Consider the following 19,761-nt stretch of genomic DNA (forward strand, 5'->3'; position numbering starts at 1 on the left):
CGGAGCTGGGGACACTGCTCCTCAACTGGGCCTCAACAGGATCTGGTGAATCTACTCCTCACTTAGGCCTCGTCTGGACCTGTGACTCTTTTCCCACCTGGCATCAATGGGACATGGTTACTCTGTTCCCCACCTGGGCCTCACCTGGACATGATAACTTTGCTCCACACTTTGGCATCAACTTGTCCTGATGACTCTGGTCCCCCCATTAGGCCTCAATCTGGACCTGGTGACTGTGGTCCCCACCTGGGTCTCACCTGGACCTGGTGACTCTCGTTCCCACATGAACCACACCAGGACCTGGTGACTGTGGTGTTTTTGTAGACTCACATTTACCTGGTGACTCTGGTCCCCACTAGGGCCTCACCTCGATCTGGAGACTCTGGCCTGCAGGTTCGCCTCACCTGGACTTGGTTAGTGGGGTTGACACCTGGGCGTCACCCATACCTGGTGACTCAGGTCCCCACGTGGGCCTCTTGGACCTGGTGAATCTGGTCCTTACCTGGCCTCTCTCAGACCCAGGGACTCTGGTCACCACCTGGACCTCACCTGGACCTGGTGATTCTGGTCCCCATCTGGGCCTCACCCATTCCTGGTGACTTTGTTCCCCACCTGGACCTGATTGCTGTGGACTCTTTCTTGGCCTCACCTGGAACTGGTGAATCTGATCCTATCTGCGCGTCACCCAGATCTGGTGACTCTGGGCCTCACCTGGGCATCATTGGTACCTGGTGACTCTGTTCCACGCCTGAGCCTAACCTGGACATGATGACTCTGGAACCACTCTAGGCCTCTCCCTGACCTGATGCCTCAGGTCCCCATCTGGATGTCACCTGGACGATGTGATTCTGGTACCACTCTAGGCCTCAACCAGATCTGGGGACTCTGGACCTCAACTGGGCCTCACCTGGACCTAGGGAATATGCTCCATCTGGGCCTCATTTGGACCTGGTGACTCTGGTCCCTACCTGGGCATCATCGGGACATGGTTCCACTGCATGGCCTGAAGGTTGGCCTCACCTGGATCTGGTAACTCTGGTCCCAACCAGGGCATCATCATGACATGGTTCCTCTTCATGGCCTGCAAGTTGGCCTCACCTGGACCTGGGGAGTTGGGTTGCCACCTGGGCCTCACCCATACCTGGTGACACAGGTCCCCACGTGGGCCTCACGTGGACCTGTTGAATCTTGTCCTTACCTGGTCCTCACCCGGAACTAGTAAGTCTGGTCACCACCTGGAAGTCACCTGGACCTGGTGAATCTGGTCCCCATCTGGGCCTCACCCAGTCCTGGTGAATTTGTTGCCCACCTGGACCTGATTGCTGTGGACTCCTACTTGGCCTCACCTGGAATTTGTGACTCTGATCCTAACTGGGCCTCTGCCAGATCTGGTGACTCTGGTCCTCACCTGAGGACCATTTGATCTGGATACTCGGTTCCACACCTGAGCCTCACCTGGACATGATGACTCTTAATCCCCTCTGGACCTCACCCTGACATGGTGACTCTGGTCCCCATCTGGATGCCACCCAGACCAGGTGAATCTGGTACCCCTCTAGGCCTCAACTAGACCTGGCGACTCTGGTCCTCAACTGGGCCTCAGCGGGACCTAGTAAACATGCTTCCCACCTGCGCCTCATCTGGACCTGGTGACTTGGTTCTACCTGGGCTCCATCGGGACATGGTTACTCTATTCCCCACTGGGACTGACCTGATCCTGGTAACTCTCGTCCTGACGTTGGCCTCGTCTGTACCAGGTGACTCTGGCACCACTTGGGCCTCACTTTTATCTGGTGACACTGATTCTAAGCATGACCTCACCTGAACTGGTGACTGTGGTTCCCATCAGGACCTCACCTGGACCTCATGTCTCTGGACCCACCTGGGCCTCACCGAGACCCGGTGTCTCTGGTACCCACCTGGGTAGCATCAGGATATGGTTACCCTGTTCACTATCAGTGACCAAGCCGGACCTATTAACTCTGGTCTTCACATGGGCCACACCTGGACATGGTGAAACTGGTTCCCACCTGGGACTCACCTGGACATGGTGAGTCGGATGCCCACCTGGTCCTCACCTGTAACTGGTGATTCTCGTTCCCACATGAACATCATGTGGACCTGGTGGCTGCAGTGTTCCTAGCTTCTCATGTATCTCGTGACTCTGATCCCCACCAGGGCTTCACCGGGTCCTGGTGAGTTTGGTTTCACTTGCACCTCACCTGGACCTGGTGATTCTGGTCTGCACCTGAGACTACCCTGGATCTGGTGACTGTGGTCCCCACCTGGGATTCACCTGGATTTCGGGACTCCGGTCCCCATCTGGGCCTCACCTGGCCCTGTTGACCATGGTCCTCAACTGGGCAAATTTGGGACCCGGTGAGTGTGTTCCACAACTGGACCTCACCTGGATCAGGTCACTCTGGTCCCCCTCTGAGTCTCAAGTGCCCTAGTTACTGTGAACCTCACTTTGGCCTTACTTGGACCTGTTCACCCTGGTTGCCACCTGCGCCTGACCTCGAACTGTTGACTCTGGTTCTTTCAAGGGCCTCCACTGTACCTGGTGATTCTGGTCCCCACCTGGGCCAAACCAGGACAAGGATTCCCCACTTGTGACACCGGGGAATCACCTGGACCTGCTTACTGTGTTCCACACCTGGGCCTCAAGTAGACCTGTTGACCATGGTCCCTAAGCCGGCCTCACATGGACCTGTTGCCTCTGATCCCCACCAGGGCCTCACGTGTACCTGGTAACTCTGGTCCTCACCAAGGCCTCATCTGGACCTAGCGACTCTGGTCCCCACCTGGACTTCACCTGGATCTCGTGACTCTGGTCCCCACCTGGACTTCACCTGGATCTGATGACACTGGTCCCCACCTGGACCTCACCTGGACCTGGTGACTCTCGTCCTCAGTTTGGCCTCACCTGGACCTGTTTACTCTTGTCCCCACTTTGACCTACCTCAGAACTGCTGAATCTTGTCCCAACTAGGCCGCACCCAGACCTGGTGACTCTTGTCCTCAGCTATGCCTCAATTCGACCTGATGAATCTGGTCCTCACGTGGGTCTCACATGGACCTGGGACTCAGCTGGATAGTGTGGCTCTGGTGCCCACAAGGGGCTCACCTGATACTGCTGACTTTGGTCTTATTCTATGCCTCACCAGGACCTGGTGATTCTGTTCCCCATCTAGGCCTGCATGGCCCTAGTAACTCTGTTCCTCACCCAGGCATCATTGGGACCTGGATACTCTATTCCAACCTGGGCCTCACTCTGACCAGGGACCTCTGGTCCCATTCTGGGCCTCAAACGAAACTGGTTACTCTGGTACCCCCTCTGGGCCTCACCCTTACCTGGTGACTCTGGTCACCCCCTTGGCTTCTCTTGGGCCTGGTGAATCTGGACCTTAGCTGGTCCGCACCTGGATGTGGTGACTGGTCGCCACCTGGGCCTCCCCTGGTCTTGGTGAATCCTGTTGCCAATTGCGCCTCACCTGGTACTTGTGACTGTGTTGCCACCTGGACCTCACATGGATCTGGTGGCTCTGGTTCCCTATTGGGCTCTCCTGGACCTGGTTCCTGTGGTCTCCATCTGGGCTCACCTGGAACACAATGACTCTTATCCATATTTGAGCCTATCTTGGATCTGTTGTCTCTGGTCCTTACCTTGCCTCATTGGGACCTGGATACTCACTTATATACCTGGGCCTTACCTGGACCTGGTGACGGTGGTCCCACCTGGGCCTCACTTGGACGAGGTGCATGGTTCCCACAGGGACCTCACTTGGACTTGGTGACTCAGGTCCTCATATGGGCATCATGGGACCTGGTTTCTCAGTTCCACATCAGGGCCTCACCTGGACCTAGTGATTCTCGTCCCCCTCTAGGCCTCACCCTGACGTGGTGACTCTGGTCTCCAGCTGGATATCACCAGAACGGGTGACTCTGGTCCCCCTCTGGGACTCACCCGGAGCTGGGGACATGGCTCCTCAACTGTGCCTCAACAGGACCTAGTGAATCTACTCCTCACTTAGGCCTCGTGTGGACCTTGTGACTCTTTTCCCACCTGGCATCAAGGGGACATGGTTACTCTGTTCCCCACCTGGGCCTCACCTGGACATGATAACTTTGCTCCGGACTTTGGCCTCAATTGGTCCTGATCACTCTGCTCCCCCACCTAGTCCTTAATCTGGACCTGGTGACTCTGGTCCCCACCTGGGTCTCACCTGGACCTGGTGACTCTTGTTCCCACATGAACCACACCTGGACCTGGTGACTGTGGTGTTCTTGTAGACTCACATTTACCTGGTGACTCCGGTCCCCATTAGGGCCTCACCTGCAACTCGTAACTCTGGTCCCTACCTGGGCATTATCGGGACACGGTTCCTCTGCATGGCCTGCAGGTTGGCCTCACCTGGACCTGGTAACTCTGGTCCCTACCTGAGCATTATCGGGACATGGTTCCTCTGCATGGCCTGCATTTTGGCCTCACCTGGACCTGGTGAGTGGGGTTGCCACCTGGGCCTCACCCATACCTGGTGACACAGGTCCCAAAGTGGGCCTCACTTGGACCTGGTGAATCTGGTCCTTACCTGGTCCTCACCTGCAACTAGTAACTCTGGTCACCCCCTGGGAATCACCTGGACCTGGTGAATCTTGTCCCCATTGGGCCTCACTCATTCCTGGTGAATTTGTTCCCCACCTGGACCTGATTGCTGTGCACTCCTTCTTGGCCTTATTGGAACTGATGACTCTGATCCTAACTGGGCCTTACCCAGATCTGCTGACTCTGGTCCTCATCTGTGGACCATTATGACCTGGATACTCTGTTCCACACCTGAGCCTCACCTGGACCTGATGACTCTGGATCCCCTCTGGGCCTCAGCCTGACATGGTGAATCTGGTCCCCATCTGGATGTCACCTAGACCAGGTGAATCTGCTACCCCTCTAGGCCTCAACTAGACCTGGTGACTCTGGTCCTCAACTGGGCCTCACCGGGACCTCGTGAATATGCTCCCCACCTGCGCCTCATCCGCACCTGGTGGCTCTGGTTCTACATGGGCATCATCGGGACATGGTTACTCTATTCCCCACTGGGACTGTCCTGATCCTGGTAACTCTGGTCCTGACTTTGGCCTCTAATGTACCAGGTGACTCTGGCTCCACGTGGGCCTCACCTGTATCTGGTGACTCTGATGCTAAGCATAGCCTCACCTGACCTGGAGACTGTGGTTCCCATTGGGACCTCACCTGGACCTAATGTCTCTGGACCCACCTGGGACTCACCAGGACCTGTTGTCTCTGGTACCCACCTGGGTAGCATCAGGATATGGTTACACTGTTCACTAACAGTGACCCAGCCGGACCTATTAACTCCGGTCTTCACCTGGGCGACACCTGGACATGGTGACACTTGTTCCCACCTGGGTCTCACCTGGATATGGTGAGTCGGATCCCCACCTGGTCCTCACCTGTAACTGGTGATTCTCGTTCCCACATCGACATCATGTGGACCTAGTGGCTGCAGTGTTTCTAGCTTCTCATCTACCTCGTGACTCTGGTCCCCACCAGGGCCTCACAGGGACCTGGTGAGTGTGGTTGCCACCTGCACCTCACCTGGACCTGGTGATTCTGGTCTGCACCTGAGTCTACCCTGGATATGGTGACTGTGGTCCCCACCTGGGCATCACCTGGATTTTGGGACTCCGGTCCGCTTCTGGGCCTCAACTGGCCCTGTTGAACCAGGTCCTCAACTGGGCAAAATTTGGACCCGGTGACTGTGTTCCACAACTGGATCTCACCTGGACCAGGTGACGCTGGTCCCCCTCTGGGTCTCACCGTGCCCTAGTGACTGTGAACCCCACATTGGCCTGACTTGGACCTACTGACCCTGGTTGCCACCTGCGCCTGACCTCGAAATGTTGACTCTGGTTCTTTCAAGGGCCTCCCCTGTACCTGTTCATCCTGGTCCCCACCTGGGCCTCACCTGGACGTGGTGACTCTTGTCACCACCGGGGACTCACCTGGATCTGCTTACTGTGTTCCACACCTGGGCCTCAAGTAGAACTGTTGACCATGGTCCCAAAGCCGGCCTCACATGGATCTGTTGCCTCTGATCCCCACCGGGGCCTCACCTGTACCTGGTAACTCTGGTTCTTACCTGGGCCTCATCGGGACCTAGTGAGTCTGGTCAGCACCTGGTCTACACCTGGATCTGGTGACTCTGGTCCCACCTGGACCTCTCCAGGACCTGGTGACTCTCTTTCCAACATGGACCTCACCTGGACCTGGTGATTCTGGTCCTCAGTTTGGCCTCACCTGGACCTGTTGACTCTTGTCACCACTTTGACCTAACTCAGAACTGCTGAATCTTGCCCCACCTAGGCCGCACCCAGACCTGTGACTCTTGTCCCCAGCTATGCCTCAATTCGACCTGATGAATCTGGTCCTCACGTGGGTCTCACATGGACCTGGGACTCAGCTGGATAGAGTGGCTCTGGGTCCCACAAGGGGCTCACCTGATACTGCTGACTGTTGTCTTATTCTATGCCTCACCAGGACCTGGTGATTCTGTTCCCCATCTAGGCCTGCATGGCCCTAGTAACTCTGTTCCACACCCAGGCATCTTTGGGACCTGGATACTCTATTAAATACCTGGGCCTCACTCTGCCCAGGGACCTCTGGTCCCATTATGGGCCTCAAACTAAACTGGTTACTCTGGTTACCCCTATGAGCCTCACTATTACCTGGTGACTCTGGTCACCCCTTGGGCTTCACTTGGGCCTGGTGAATCTGGTCCTTAGCTTGTCCTCACTTGGATCTGGTGACTGGTCGCCACCTGGGCCTCACCTGGACATGGTGGATCCTGTTGCCACCTGTGCCTCACCTGGACCTTGTGACTGTGATCCCACCTGAAAGTCACCTGGATCTGGTGGCTCTGGTTCCCATATGGGGCTCTCCTGGACCTGGTTCCTGTGGTCTCCATCAGGCCTCACCTGGAACACAATGACTCTGATGCATATTTGTGCCTCTCCTGGACCTGTTGACTCTGGTCTTACCTGGGCTTCATTGGGGCCTGGATACTCTCTTATATACCTGGTCCTCACCTGGACCTGGTGATTGTGGTCCCACCTGGACCTCACCGGGACGAGGTGACTGGTTTCCACAGGGACCTCAGCTGGACCTCGTGACTCAGGTCCTCATATGGGCATCATGGGACCTGGTTTCTCAGTTCCACATCGGGGCCTCACCTGGACCTAGTGATTCTCGTCCCCCTCTGGGCCTCACCCTGACGTGGTGACTCTGGTCCCAACCTGGATATCACCAGAACCTGGTGACTGTGGTCCCCCTCTGGGACTCACCCGTAGATGGGGCACTGGTCCTCAACTGGGCCTCAACAGGACCTGTTGAATCTACTCCTCACTTAGGCCTCGTCTGGACCTTGTGACTCTTTTCCCACCTGGCATCAATGGGACATGGTTACTCTCTTCCCCACCTGGGCCTCACCTCCACATGATAACTTTGCTCCACACTTTGGCCTCACTGCTCCTGATGACTCTGTTCCCCCCACCTAGGCCTCAGTTTGGACCTGGTTACTGTGGTGCCCACATGGGTCTCACCTGTACCTGGTGATTCTCTTTCCCACATGAACCACACCTGGACCTGGTGACTGTGGTGTTCTTGTAGACTCACATTTACCTGGTGACACTGGTCCCCACTAGGGCCTCACCTGGATCTGGTGACTCTGGCCTGCTGGTTGGCCTCACCTTGACCTGGTGAGTGGAGTTGCCACCTGGGCCTCACACATACCTGGTGACTCAATTCCCCTCGTGGGCCTCTTGGACTTGGTGAATCTGGTCCTTACTTGGTCCTGTCGCAGACCCGGGGACTCTGGTCACCACCTGGGCTTCACCTGTAACTGGTGACTCTGATCCTATGCATGGCCTCACCTGACCTGGTGACTGTGGTTCCCATCGGGACCTCACCTGGACCTCATGTCTCTGGTCCCACCTGGGCCTCACCAGGTCCTTGTGTCTCTGGTACCCACCTGGATAGCATCAGGATATGGTTAAACTGTTCACTAACAGTGAACCAGCTGGACATATTAACCCTGGTCTTCACCTGGGGCACACCTGGACATGTGACACTCGTTCCCACCTGGGTCTCACTTGGACATGGTGAGTCGGATCCCCACCTGGTCCTCACCTGTAACTGGTGATTCTCGTTCCCACATGGACATCCTGTGGACCTAGTGGCTGCAGTGTTTCTAGCTTCTCATGTACCTCGTGACTCTGGTCCCCACTTGGGCCTCACCGGGACCTGGTGAGTGTGGTTGCCACCTGCAACTCACCTGGACTTGGTGATTCTGGTCAGCACCTGAAACTACCCTGGATCTGGTGACTGTTTTCCCCACCTGGTCTTCACCTGGTTTTGGGGACTCCCGTCCCCATCTGGGCCTCACCTGGCCCTGTTGACCATGGTCCTCAACTGGGCACAATTGGGGCCCCGTGACTGTGTTCCACAAATGGACCTCACCTGGACAAGGTGACTCTGGTCCCCCTCTGGGACTCACCGTGCCCTAATGACTGTGAACCCCACTTTGGCCTGACTTGGACCTGCTGACCCTGGTTGCCACCTGCGCTTGACTTCGACCTGTTGACTCTGGTTCTTTCTTTTTTTTTTTTTAATTTATTTTTTATTATTGGTGTTCTATTTACTAACATACAGAATAACCCCCAGTGCCCGTCACCCATTCACTCCCACCCCCCGCCCTCCTCCCCTTCTACCACCCCTAGTTCGTTTCCCAGGGTTAACAGTCTTTACGTTCTGTCTCCCTTTCTTATATTTCCCACACATTTCTTCCCCCTTCCCTTATATTCCCTTTCACTATTATTTATATTCCCCAAATGAATGAGAACATATGATGTTTGTCTTTCTCCGACTGGCTTACTTCACTCAGCATAATACCCTCCAGTTCCATCCACGTTGAAGCAAATGGGGGGTATTTGTCATTTTTAATAGCTGAGTAATATTCCATTGTATACATAAACCACATCTTCTTTATCTATTCATCTTTCGTTGGACACCGAGGCTCCTTCCACAGTTTGGCTATCGTGGCCATTGCTGCTATAAACATCGGGGTGCAGGTGTCCCGGCGTTTCATTGCATTTGTCTCTTTGGGGAAAATCCCCAACAGTGCAATTGCTGGGTCGTAGGGCAGGTATATTTTTAACTGTTTGAGGAACCTCCACACAGTTTTCCAGAGTGGCTGCACCAGTTCACATTCCCACCAACAGTGTATGAGGATTCCCTTTTCTCCGCATCCTCTCCAACATTGGTTGTTTCCTGTCTTGTTAATTTTCCCCATTCTCACTGGTGTGAGGTGGTATCTCATTGTGTTTTTGATTTGTATTTCCCTGATGGCAAGTGATGCGGAGCATTTTCTCATGTGCATGTTGGCCATGTCTATGTCTTCCTCTGTGAGATTTCTGTTCATGTCTTTTGCCCATTTCATGATTGGATTGTTTGTTTCTTTGGTGTTGAGTTTGATAAGTTCTTTATAGATCTTGGAAACTAGTCCTTTATCTGATATGTCATTTGCAAATATCGTCTCCCATTCTGTAGGTTGTCTTTGAGTTTTGTTGACTGTATCCTTTGCTGTGCAAAAGCTTCTTATCTTGATGAAGTCCCAATAGTTCATTTTTGCTTTTGTTTCTTTTGCCTTCGTGGATGTATCTTGCAAGAAGTTACTATGGCCGAGTTCAAAAAGGGTGTTGCCTGTGTTCTTCTCTAGGATTTTGATGGAATCTTGTCTCACATTTAGATCTTTCATCCATTTTGAGTTTATCTTTGTGTATGGTGAAAGAGAGTGGTCTAGTTTCATTCTTCTGCATGTGGATGTCCAATTTTCCCAGCACCATTTATTGAAGAGACTGTCTTTCTTCTAATGGATAGTATTTCCTCCTTTATCGAATATTAGTTGCCCATAAAGTTCAGGGTCCACTTCTGGATTCTCTATTCTGTTTCACTGATCTATGTGTCTGTTTTTGTGCCAGTAGACTCTAGTTCTTTCAAGGGCCTCAACTGTACCTGGTGATCCTGGTCCCCACCTGGGACTCACCTGGACGTGGTGACTCTTTTCACCACCGGGGACTCACCTGGACCTGCTTACTGTGTTACACACCAGGGCCTCAAGTAGACCTGTTGACCATGGTCCTCAAGCCGGCCTCACATGGACCTGTTGTCTCTGATCCCCACCGGGGCCTCACCTGTACCTGGTAACTCTGGTCCTCACCTGGGCCTCATCGGGACCTAGTGACTCTGGTCCCCACCTGGGCTTCACGTGGATCTGGTGACTCTGTTCCCCACCTGGACCTCTCCCGGTCCTGGTGACTCTCTTTCCAACATGGAGCTCACCTGGATCTGGTGACTCTGGTCCTCAGTTTGGCCTCCCTGGACCCGGCGTCTCTCGTCCCCACTTTGACCTAGCTCAGAACAGCTGAATCTTGCCCCACCTAGCCCGCACCCAGACCTGGTGACTCTTGTCCCCAGCCATGCCTCAATTCGACCTAATGAATCTGGTCCTCACGTGAGCCTCACATGGACCTGGGACTCAGCTGGATAGAGTGGCTCTGGTTCACGCAAGGGGATCAAATGATAATGCTGACTGTGGTCTTATTCTATGCCTTACCAGGACCTAGTGATTTGTCCCCATCTGGGCCTGCATGGCCCTTGTGACTCTGGTCCTCACCCAGGCATCATTGCGACCTGGATACACTATTCCACACCAGGGCCTCACTCTGACTAGGGACCTCTGGACCCATTCTGGGCCTCAAACTAAACTGGTTACTCTGGTTCCTCCTCTGGGACTCACCCTTACCTGGTGACTGTGGTCACCCCATGGGCTTCATTTGGGCCTGGTGAATCTGGTCGTTAGCTTGTCCTCACTTGGATCTGGTGACTGGTCGCCAGCTGGGCCTCACCTGGACTTGGTGAATCCTGTTGCCTCCTGGGACTCACCTGGACGAGGTGACTGGTTCCCACAGGGATCTCACCTGGACCTGCTGACTCAGGTCCTCATATGGGCATCATGGGACCTGGTTTCATTTCCACATCGTGACCTCACCTGGAGCTAGTGATTCTCGTCCCCCTCTGGGCCTCACCCTGACGTGGTGACTCTGGTCCCCACCTGGATATTACCGGAACCGGGTGACTCTGGTCCCCCTCTGGGACCCACCCAGAGCTGGGGACACTGGTCCTCAACTGGGCCTCACCTGGACCTGGTGAATCTGGCCTCATATGGGCCTCACCCAGTCGTGGTGACTTTGTTCCCCACCTGGACCTGATTGCTGTGGACTCCTTCTTGGCCTCACCTGGAACTGGTGACTCTGATCCTAACTGGAGCTCACCCAGATCTGGTGACTCTGGTCCTCACCTCTGGACCATTATGACCTGGATACTCTGTTTCACACCGGAGCCTCACCTGGACATGATGACTCTGGATCCCCTCTGGCCTCACCGTGACATGGTAACGCTGGTCCGCATCTGGATGTCACCTAGACCAGGTGAATCTGGTACCCCTCTATGCCTCAACTAGACCTGGTGACTCTGGTCCTCAACTGGGCCTCACCATGACTTAGTGAATATGCTCGCCACCTGTGCCTCATCTCGACCTGATGACTCTGGTTCTACCTGGGCATCATCGGGACATGGTTACTCTATTCCCCACTGGGACTGACCTGATCCTGGTAACTCTGGTGCTGACTTTGGCCTCTTCTGTACCAGGTGACTCTGGCTCCGCCTGGGCCTCACCTGTAACTGGTGACTCTGATCCTAAGCATGGCCTCACCTGACCTGGTGACTGTGGTTCCCATCGGGACCTCACCTGGACCTCATATCTTTGGTCCCATCTGGGCCTCACTAGGACCTGGTGTCTCTGGTACCCACCTGGGTAGCATCAGGATATGGTTACACTGTTCACTAACAGTGACCCAGCCGGACCTATTAAATCTGGTCTTCACCTGGGCCACACCTGGACATGGTGACACTGGTTCCCACTTGGGTATCACCTGGACATGGTGAGTCGGATCCCCACCTGGTCCTCACCTGTAACTGGTGATTCTCGTTTCCACATGGACATCATGTGGACCTGGTGGCTGCAGTGTTTCTACCTTATCATGTACCTCATGAATCTGGTCCCCACCAGGGCCGCACCGTGACCTGGTGAGTGTGGTTGCTACTTGCACCTCACCTGGACCTGGTGATTCTGGTCTGCATCTGAGACTACGCTGGATCTGGTGACTGTGGTCCCCACCTGGGCTTCACCTGGATTTGGGGACTCCGGTCCCCTTCTGGGCCTCACTTGGCACTGTTGACCATGGTCCTCAACTGGGCAAAATTGGGACCCGGTGACTGTGTTCCACAACTGGACCTCACCTGGACCAGGTTACACTGGTCCCCCTCTGGGTCTCACCGTGCCCTAGTGACTGTGAACCCCACTTTGGCCTGACTTGGACCTGCTGTCCCTGGTTGCCACCTGCGCCTGACCACGAACTGTTGACTCTGGTTCTTTCAAGGGCCTCCCCTGTACCTGGTGATCCTGGTCCCCACCTGGGCCTCACCTGGACGTGGTGACTCTTTTCACCACCGGGGACTCACCTGGATCTGCTTACTGTGTTCCACATTGGGCATCAAGTAGACCTGTTGACCATGGTCCCCAAGCCGGCCTCACATGGACATGTTGCCTCTGATCCCCACCGAGGCCTCACGTGTACCTGGTAACTGTGGTCCTCACCTGGGCCTCACCTGGAACTGGTGACTCTGGTCCCCCCTGTGTATCACCTGGATCAGGTGACTCTGGTCCCACCTGGACTTCACCTGGATCTGGTGACTCTTGTCCCCACATGGACCTCTCCTGGACCTGCTGAGTCTCTTCCCAACATGGACCTCACCTGGATCTGGTGACTCTGGTCCTCAGTTTGGCCTCACCTGGACCTGGTGTCTCTCGTCCCCACTTTGACTTAACTCAGAACTGCTGCATCTTGCCCCACCTAGGCCGCACCCAGACCTGGTGACTCTTGTCCCCAGCTATGTCTCAATTCGACCTGATGAATCTGGTCCTCACGTGGGCCTCACATGGACCTGGGACTCAGCTGGATAGAGTGGGTCTGGTTCCTACAAGGTGCTCACCTGGACCTGGTGACTGTGGTCCCACCTGGGCCTCACCGTGACGAGGTGACTGGTTCCCACACAGACCTCACCTGGACCTGGTGACTCAGGTCCTCATATGGGCATCATGGGACCTCGTTTCACAGTTCCACATCGGGGCCTCACTTGGACTTAGTGATTCTTGTCCCCCTCTGGACTTCACCCTGACGTGGTGACTATGGTCCCCACCTGGATATCACCAGAACCGGGTGACTCTGGTCCCCCTCTGGGACTCACCCGGAGATGGGGATACTGGTCCTCAACTGGACCTCAAAGGACCTGGTGAATCTACTCCTCACTTAGGCCTCGTCTGGACCTTGTGATTCTTTTCTCACCTGGCATCAATGGGACATTGTTACACTGTTCTCTACCTGGGCCTCAACTGGACATGAAAACTTTGCTCCACACTTTGGCCTCAACTGGTCCTGATGACTCTGGTCCCCCACCTAGGCCTCAATCTGGCCCTGGTGACTGTGGACCCCACCTGGGTCTCACCTGGACTTGGTGACTCTCGTTTCCACATGAACCATACCTGGACCTGGTGACTGTGGTGTTCTTGTATACTCACATTTACCTGGTGCCTCCGGTCCCCAATAGGGCCCCACTTGGATCTGGTGACTCTGGTTTGCAGGCTGGCCTCACCTGGACCTGGTGAGTGGGGTTGCAACCTGGGCCTCACCCATACCTGGTGACTCAGGACCCCACGTGGGCCTCTTGGACCTGTTCATCTGGTCGTTACCGGGTCCTCTCCCAGACCCGGGGACTCTGGTCTCCACGTGGGCCTCACTTGGCCCTGGTGAATCTGGTCCCCATCTGGATCTCACCCGCCCTGGTGACTTTGTTACCCACGTGGACCTGATTGCTGTGGACTCTTTCTTGGCCTCACCTGGAACTGGTGACTCTGATCCTATCTGCGCGTCACCCATACCTGGTGACTCTCGTCCCTACCTGGGCATCATCGGGACATGGTTCCACTGCATGGCCTGCAGGTTGGCCTCACCTGGACCTCGTAACTCTGGTCCCTACCTGGGCATCATCGGTAAACCGTTCCTCTGCATTGCCTACAGGTTGGCCTCACCTGGACCTGGTGAGTGGGGTTGACACCTGGGTCTCACCCATACCTGGTGACACAGGTCCCCACGTGGGCCTCACATCGACCTGGTGAATCTGGTCCTTACCTGGTCCTCACCCGGAACTGGTAACTCTGATCACCACCTGGGCCTCACCTGGGCCTGGAGAATCTGGTCCCCATCTGGGACTCACCCAGTCCTGTTGACTTTGTTACCCAACTGGACCTGATTGCTGTGGACCCCTTCTTGTCCTCACCTGGAACTTGTGACTCTGATCCTAACTGGGCCTCACCCAGATCTGGTGACTCTGGCACTCACCTGTGGACCATTATGACCTGGATACTCTGTTCCACACCTGAGCCTCACCTGGACATGATGACTCTGGATCCCCTCTGGGCCTCAGCCTAACATGGGGACTCTGGTCCCCATCTGGATGTCACCCAAACCAGGTGAATCTAGTACCCCTCAAGGCCTCAACTTGACCTGGTGTCTCTGGTCCTCAACTGGGCCTCACCGGGACCTAGTGACTCTGTTCCCCACCTGAGCTTCACCTGGATTGGTGACTCGGGTCCCCACCTGGACTTCACCTGGATCTGGTGACTCTGTTCCCCACCTGGACCTCTCCTGGACTTGGTGACTCTCTTTCCAACAAGAACCTCACCTGGATCTGGTGACTCTGGTCCTCAGTTTGGCCTCACCTGGACCTCGTGTCTCGTCCCCTCTTTGACCTAACTCAGAACTGCTGAATCTTGCCCCACCCAGGGCGCACCCAGACCTGGTGACTCTTGTCCCCAGCTATGCCTCAATTCGACCTGATGAATCTGGTCCTCCCGTGGGCCTCACATGGACCTCGGACTCAGCTGCATAGAGTGTCTCTGGTTCCCACAAGGGGCTCACCTGATACTCCTGACTGTGGTCTTATTCTTTGCCTCACCAGGACCTAGTGATTCTCTTCCACATCTGGGCCTGCATGGCCGTAGTGACTCTGATCCTCACCCAGGCATCACTGGGACCTGGATACTCTATTCCACAACTGGGTCTCACTTGGACCAGTGACCTGTGGTCTCATTCTGGGCCTCAAATAAACTGGTTACTCTGGTTCCCCCTCTGGGCCTTACCCTTACCTGGTGACTCTGGTCACCCCTTGGGCTTCACTTGGGACTGGTGAATCTGGTCCTTAGCTGGTCCGCACCTGGATCTGGTGACTGGTCGCCACCTGGGTCTCACCTGGACTTGGTGAATCCTGTTGCCACCTGCGCCTCACCTGGACCTTGTGACTGTGGTCAAACCTGGACCTCACCTGGATATGTTGGCTCTGGTTCCCATATGGGGCTCTCCTGGACCTGGTTCCTGTGGTCTCCATCTGGCCTCACCTGGAACACAATGACTCTGATCCATATTTGGGCCTCTCCTGGACATGTTGACTCTGGTCCTTACCTGGGCATTTTTAGGACCTGGATACTATCTTTTATACCTGGGCCTCATCTGGACATGGTGACAGTGGTCCCATCTGGACCTCACCTGGATGAGGTGACTAGTTCCCTCAGGGACCTCACCTGAACCTGGTGTCTCAGGTCCTCATATGGGCATCATGGGACCTGGTTACTTACTTCCACATCGGGGCCTCACCTGGACCTCGTGAATCTCGTCCCCCTCTGGGCCTCACCCCGACGTGGTGACTCTGGTCCCCACCTGGATATCACCAGAACCGGGTGACTCTGGTCCCCCTCTGGGAGTCACCCAGCGCTGGGGACAGTGGTCCTCAACTGGGCCTCAACAGAACCTGGTGAATCTACTCCTATCTTAGGCCTCGTGTGGACCTTGTGACTCTTTTCCCACCTGGCATCAATGGGACATGTTTACTCTGTTCCCCACCTGGGCCTCACCTGGACATGTTAACTTTGCTCCACACTTTGGCCTCAACTGGTCCTGATGACTCTGTTCCCCCCACCTAGGCCTCATTCTGGACCTGGTGACTGTGGTCCCCACCTGGGTCTCACCTGGACTGGTGACTCTCGTTTCCACATGAACCATACCTGGACCTGGTGACTGTGGTGTTCTTGTAGACTCACGTTTACCTGGTGACTCCGGTCCCCACTAGGGTCTCACCTGGATCTGGTGACTCTAGCCTGCAGCTTGGCGTCACCTGGACCTGGTGAGTGGGGTTGCCACCTGGGCCTAACCCATAACTGGTGACTAATTCCCCACGTGGGCCTCTTGAACCTGGTGAATCTGGTCCTTACCTGTCCTCTCCCAGACCCAGGGACTCTGCTCAACACCTGGGCCTCACCTGGACCTGATGAATCTGGTCCCCATCTGGGCCTCACCCAGTCCTGGTGACTTTGTTCCCCACCTGGACCTGATTTCTGTGGACTCTTTCTTGGCCTCACCTGGAAGTGGTGACTCTGATCCTATCTGCGCGTCACCCAGAACTGGTCACTCTGGTCCTCACCTGTGGACCATTATGACCTGGATACTCTGCTCCACACCTGAGACTCACCTGGACAAGGTGACTCTGGATCCCCTCTATGCCTCACCCTGTCATGGTGACGCTGGTCCCCTTCTGGATATCACCAAGACCAGGTTAACATGGTTCCCCTCTAGGCCTCAACTTGACCTGGTGACTCTGGTCCTCAACTGGGCCTCACCAGGACCTAGTGAACATGCTCCCCACCTGCGCCTCATCTGGACCTGGTGACACTGGTTCTCCCTGGGCATCATCGGCACATGGTTTCTCTATTCCCCACTGGGACTGACCTAATCCTGGTAACTCTGCTCCTGACTTTGGTCTCTTCTGTACCAGGTGACTCTGGCTCGACCTGGGCCTAACCTGTAACTGGTGACTCTGATCCAAATCATGGCCTCACCAGACCTGGTGACTGCGGTTCCCATCGGGACCTCACCTGGTCCTCATGTCTCTGTTCTCACCTGGGCCTCCCCAGGACCTGGTGTTTCTCGTACCCACCTGGGTAGCATCAGGATATGATTACACTGTTCACTAACTGTGACCCAGCCGGACCTATTATCTCTGGTCTTCACCTCACCACACATGGACATGGTGACACTGGTTACCACCTCGGTCTCACCTGGACATGGTGAGTCTGATCGCCACCTGGGCCTCAATGTAACTGGTGATTCTCGTTCCCACATGGACATCATGTGGATCTGGTGGCTGCAGTGTTTCTAGCTTCTCATGTAATCGTGACTCTGGTCCCCACCAGGGCCTCACCGGGACCTGGTGAGTGTGGTTGCCACCTGCACCTCACCTGGACCTGGTGATTCTGGTCTGCACCTGAGACTACCCTGGATCTGGTGACTGTGGTCTCCACCTGGGCTTCACCTGGATTTGGGGACTCCGGTCCCCATCTGGGCCACACCTGGCCCTGTTGACGATGGTCCTCAACTGGGCAAAATTGGGACCCGGTGACTGTGTTCCACAACTGGACCTCACCTGGACCATGTGACTCTGGTCCCCCTCTGGGTCTCACCGTGCCCTAATGACTCTGAACCCCACTTTGGCCTGACTTGGACCTGCTGTCCTTGGTTGCCACCTGTGCCTGACCTCGAACTGTTGACTCTGGTTCTTTCAAGGGCCTCCCCTGTACCTGGTGATCCTGGTCCCCACCTGGGTCTCACTTGTACGTGGTGACTCTTGTCACCACCGGGGACTCACCTGGACCTGGTTACTGTGTTCCACACATGGGCCTCAAATACACCTGTTGACCATGGTCCCCAAGCCGGCCTCACATGGAGCTGTTGCCTCTGATTCCCAACGTGGCCTCACGTATACCTGGTAACTCTGGTCCTCACCTGGGCCTAATCTGGACCTAGTTTCTCTGGTCCCCACCTGTGCTTCACTTGGATCTGTTGACTCTGGTCCCCACCGGGACTTCACCTGGATCTGGTGACTCTGGTCCCAACCTGGACCTCTCCTGGACCTGGTGACTCTCTTTCCAACATGGAGCTCACCTGGATCTGGTGACTCTGGTCCTCAGTTTGGTCTCACCTGGACCTGGTGTCTCTCGTCCCCACTTGGACCTAACTCAGAACTGCTGAATCTTGCCCCACATAGGCCGCATGCAGACCTGGTGACTCTTGTCCCCAGCTATGCGTCAATTCGACCTGATGAATCTGGTCCTCACGTGGGCCTCACATGGACCTGGGACTCAGCTGGATAGAGTGGCTCTGGTTCCCACAAGGGGCTCACCTGATACTGCTGACTGTGGTCTTATTCTATGCCTCACCAGGACCAAGTGATTCTGTTCCCCATTTGGGCCTGCATGGCCCTAGAGACTCTGGTCCTCACCCAGGCATCATTGGGACCTGGATACTCTATTCCACACCTGGGACTCACTTTGACCAGGGATCTCTGGTCCCATTCTGGGCCTCAAACTAAACTGGTTACTCTGGTTCCCCCTCTGGGCCTCACCCTTACCTGGTGATGCTGGTCACCCCTTGGGCTTCACCTGGGCCTGGTGAATCTGGTCCTTAGCTGGTCCTCACATGGATCTGGTGACTGGTCGCCACCTGGGCCTCACCTGGACTTGGTGAATCCTGTTGACACCTGCGCCTCACCGGGACCTAGTGACTCTTTTCCCACCTGGCATCAATGGGACATGGTTACTCTGTTCCCCACCTGGGCCTCACCTGGATATGATAACTTTGCTCCACACTTTGGCCTCAAATGGTCCTGATGACTCTGGTCCCCCCACCTAGCCCTCAATCTGGACCTGGTGACTGTGGTCCCCACCTGGGTCTCACCTGGACCTGGTGTCTCTCGTTCCCACATGACCACACCTGGACTTGGTGACTGTGGTGTTCTTGTAGACGCACATTTACCTGGTGACTCCAGTCCCCACTAGGGCCTCACGTGGATCTGGTGACTCTGGCCTGAAGGTTGGCCTCACCTGGACCTGGTGAGTGGGGTTGCCACCCCGTACGTTGTGACTGTTCCCCACCTGGGCCTCTTGGACCTGGTGAAACTGGTCCTTACCTGGTCCACTCCCAGAACCGGGGACTCTGGTCACCACCTGGGCCTCACCTGGACCTGTTGAATCTGGTCCGCATCTGGGCCTCACCCAGTCCTGGTGACTGTGTTCCCCACCTGGACCTGATTGCTGTGGACGCTTTCTTGGCCTCACCTGGAACTGGTGACTCTGATCCTATCTGCGCGTCACACAGATCTGGTCACTCTGGTCCTCACCTGTGGACCACTATGACCTGGACACTGTGTTCCACACCTGAGCCTCACCTGGACATGTTGACTCTGGAGCCCCTCTGGGCCTCACCCTGACCTGGTGACTCTGGTCCCCATCTGGATGTCACCTGTACCAGGTGATTCTGGTACCCCTCTAGGCCTCAACCAGATCTGGTGACTCTGGTCCTCAACTGGGCCTCACCTGGACCTAGTGAATATGCTCCATCTGGGCCTCATTTGCCCCTGGTGACTCTGGTCCCTATCTGGGCATCATCGGGACATGGTTC

The sequence above is a fragment of the Canis lupus genome, chromosome 38 (genome assembly GCF_048164855.1).
Source record: "Canis lupus baileyi chromosome 38, mCanLup2.hap1, whole genome shotgun sequence".
In the NCBI taxonomy this organism is placed as follows: Eukaryota; Metazoa; Chordata; class Mammalia; order Carnivora; family Canidae; genus Canis; species Canis lupus.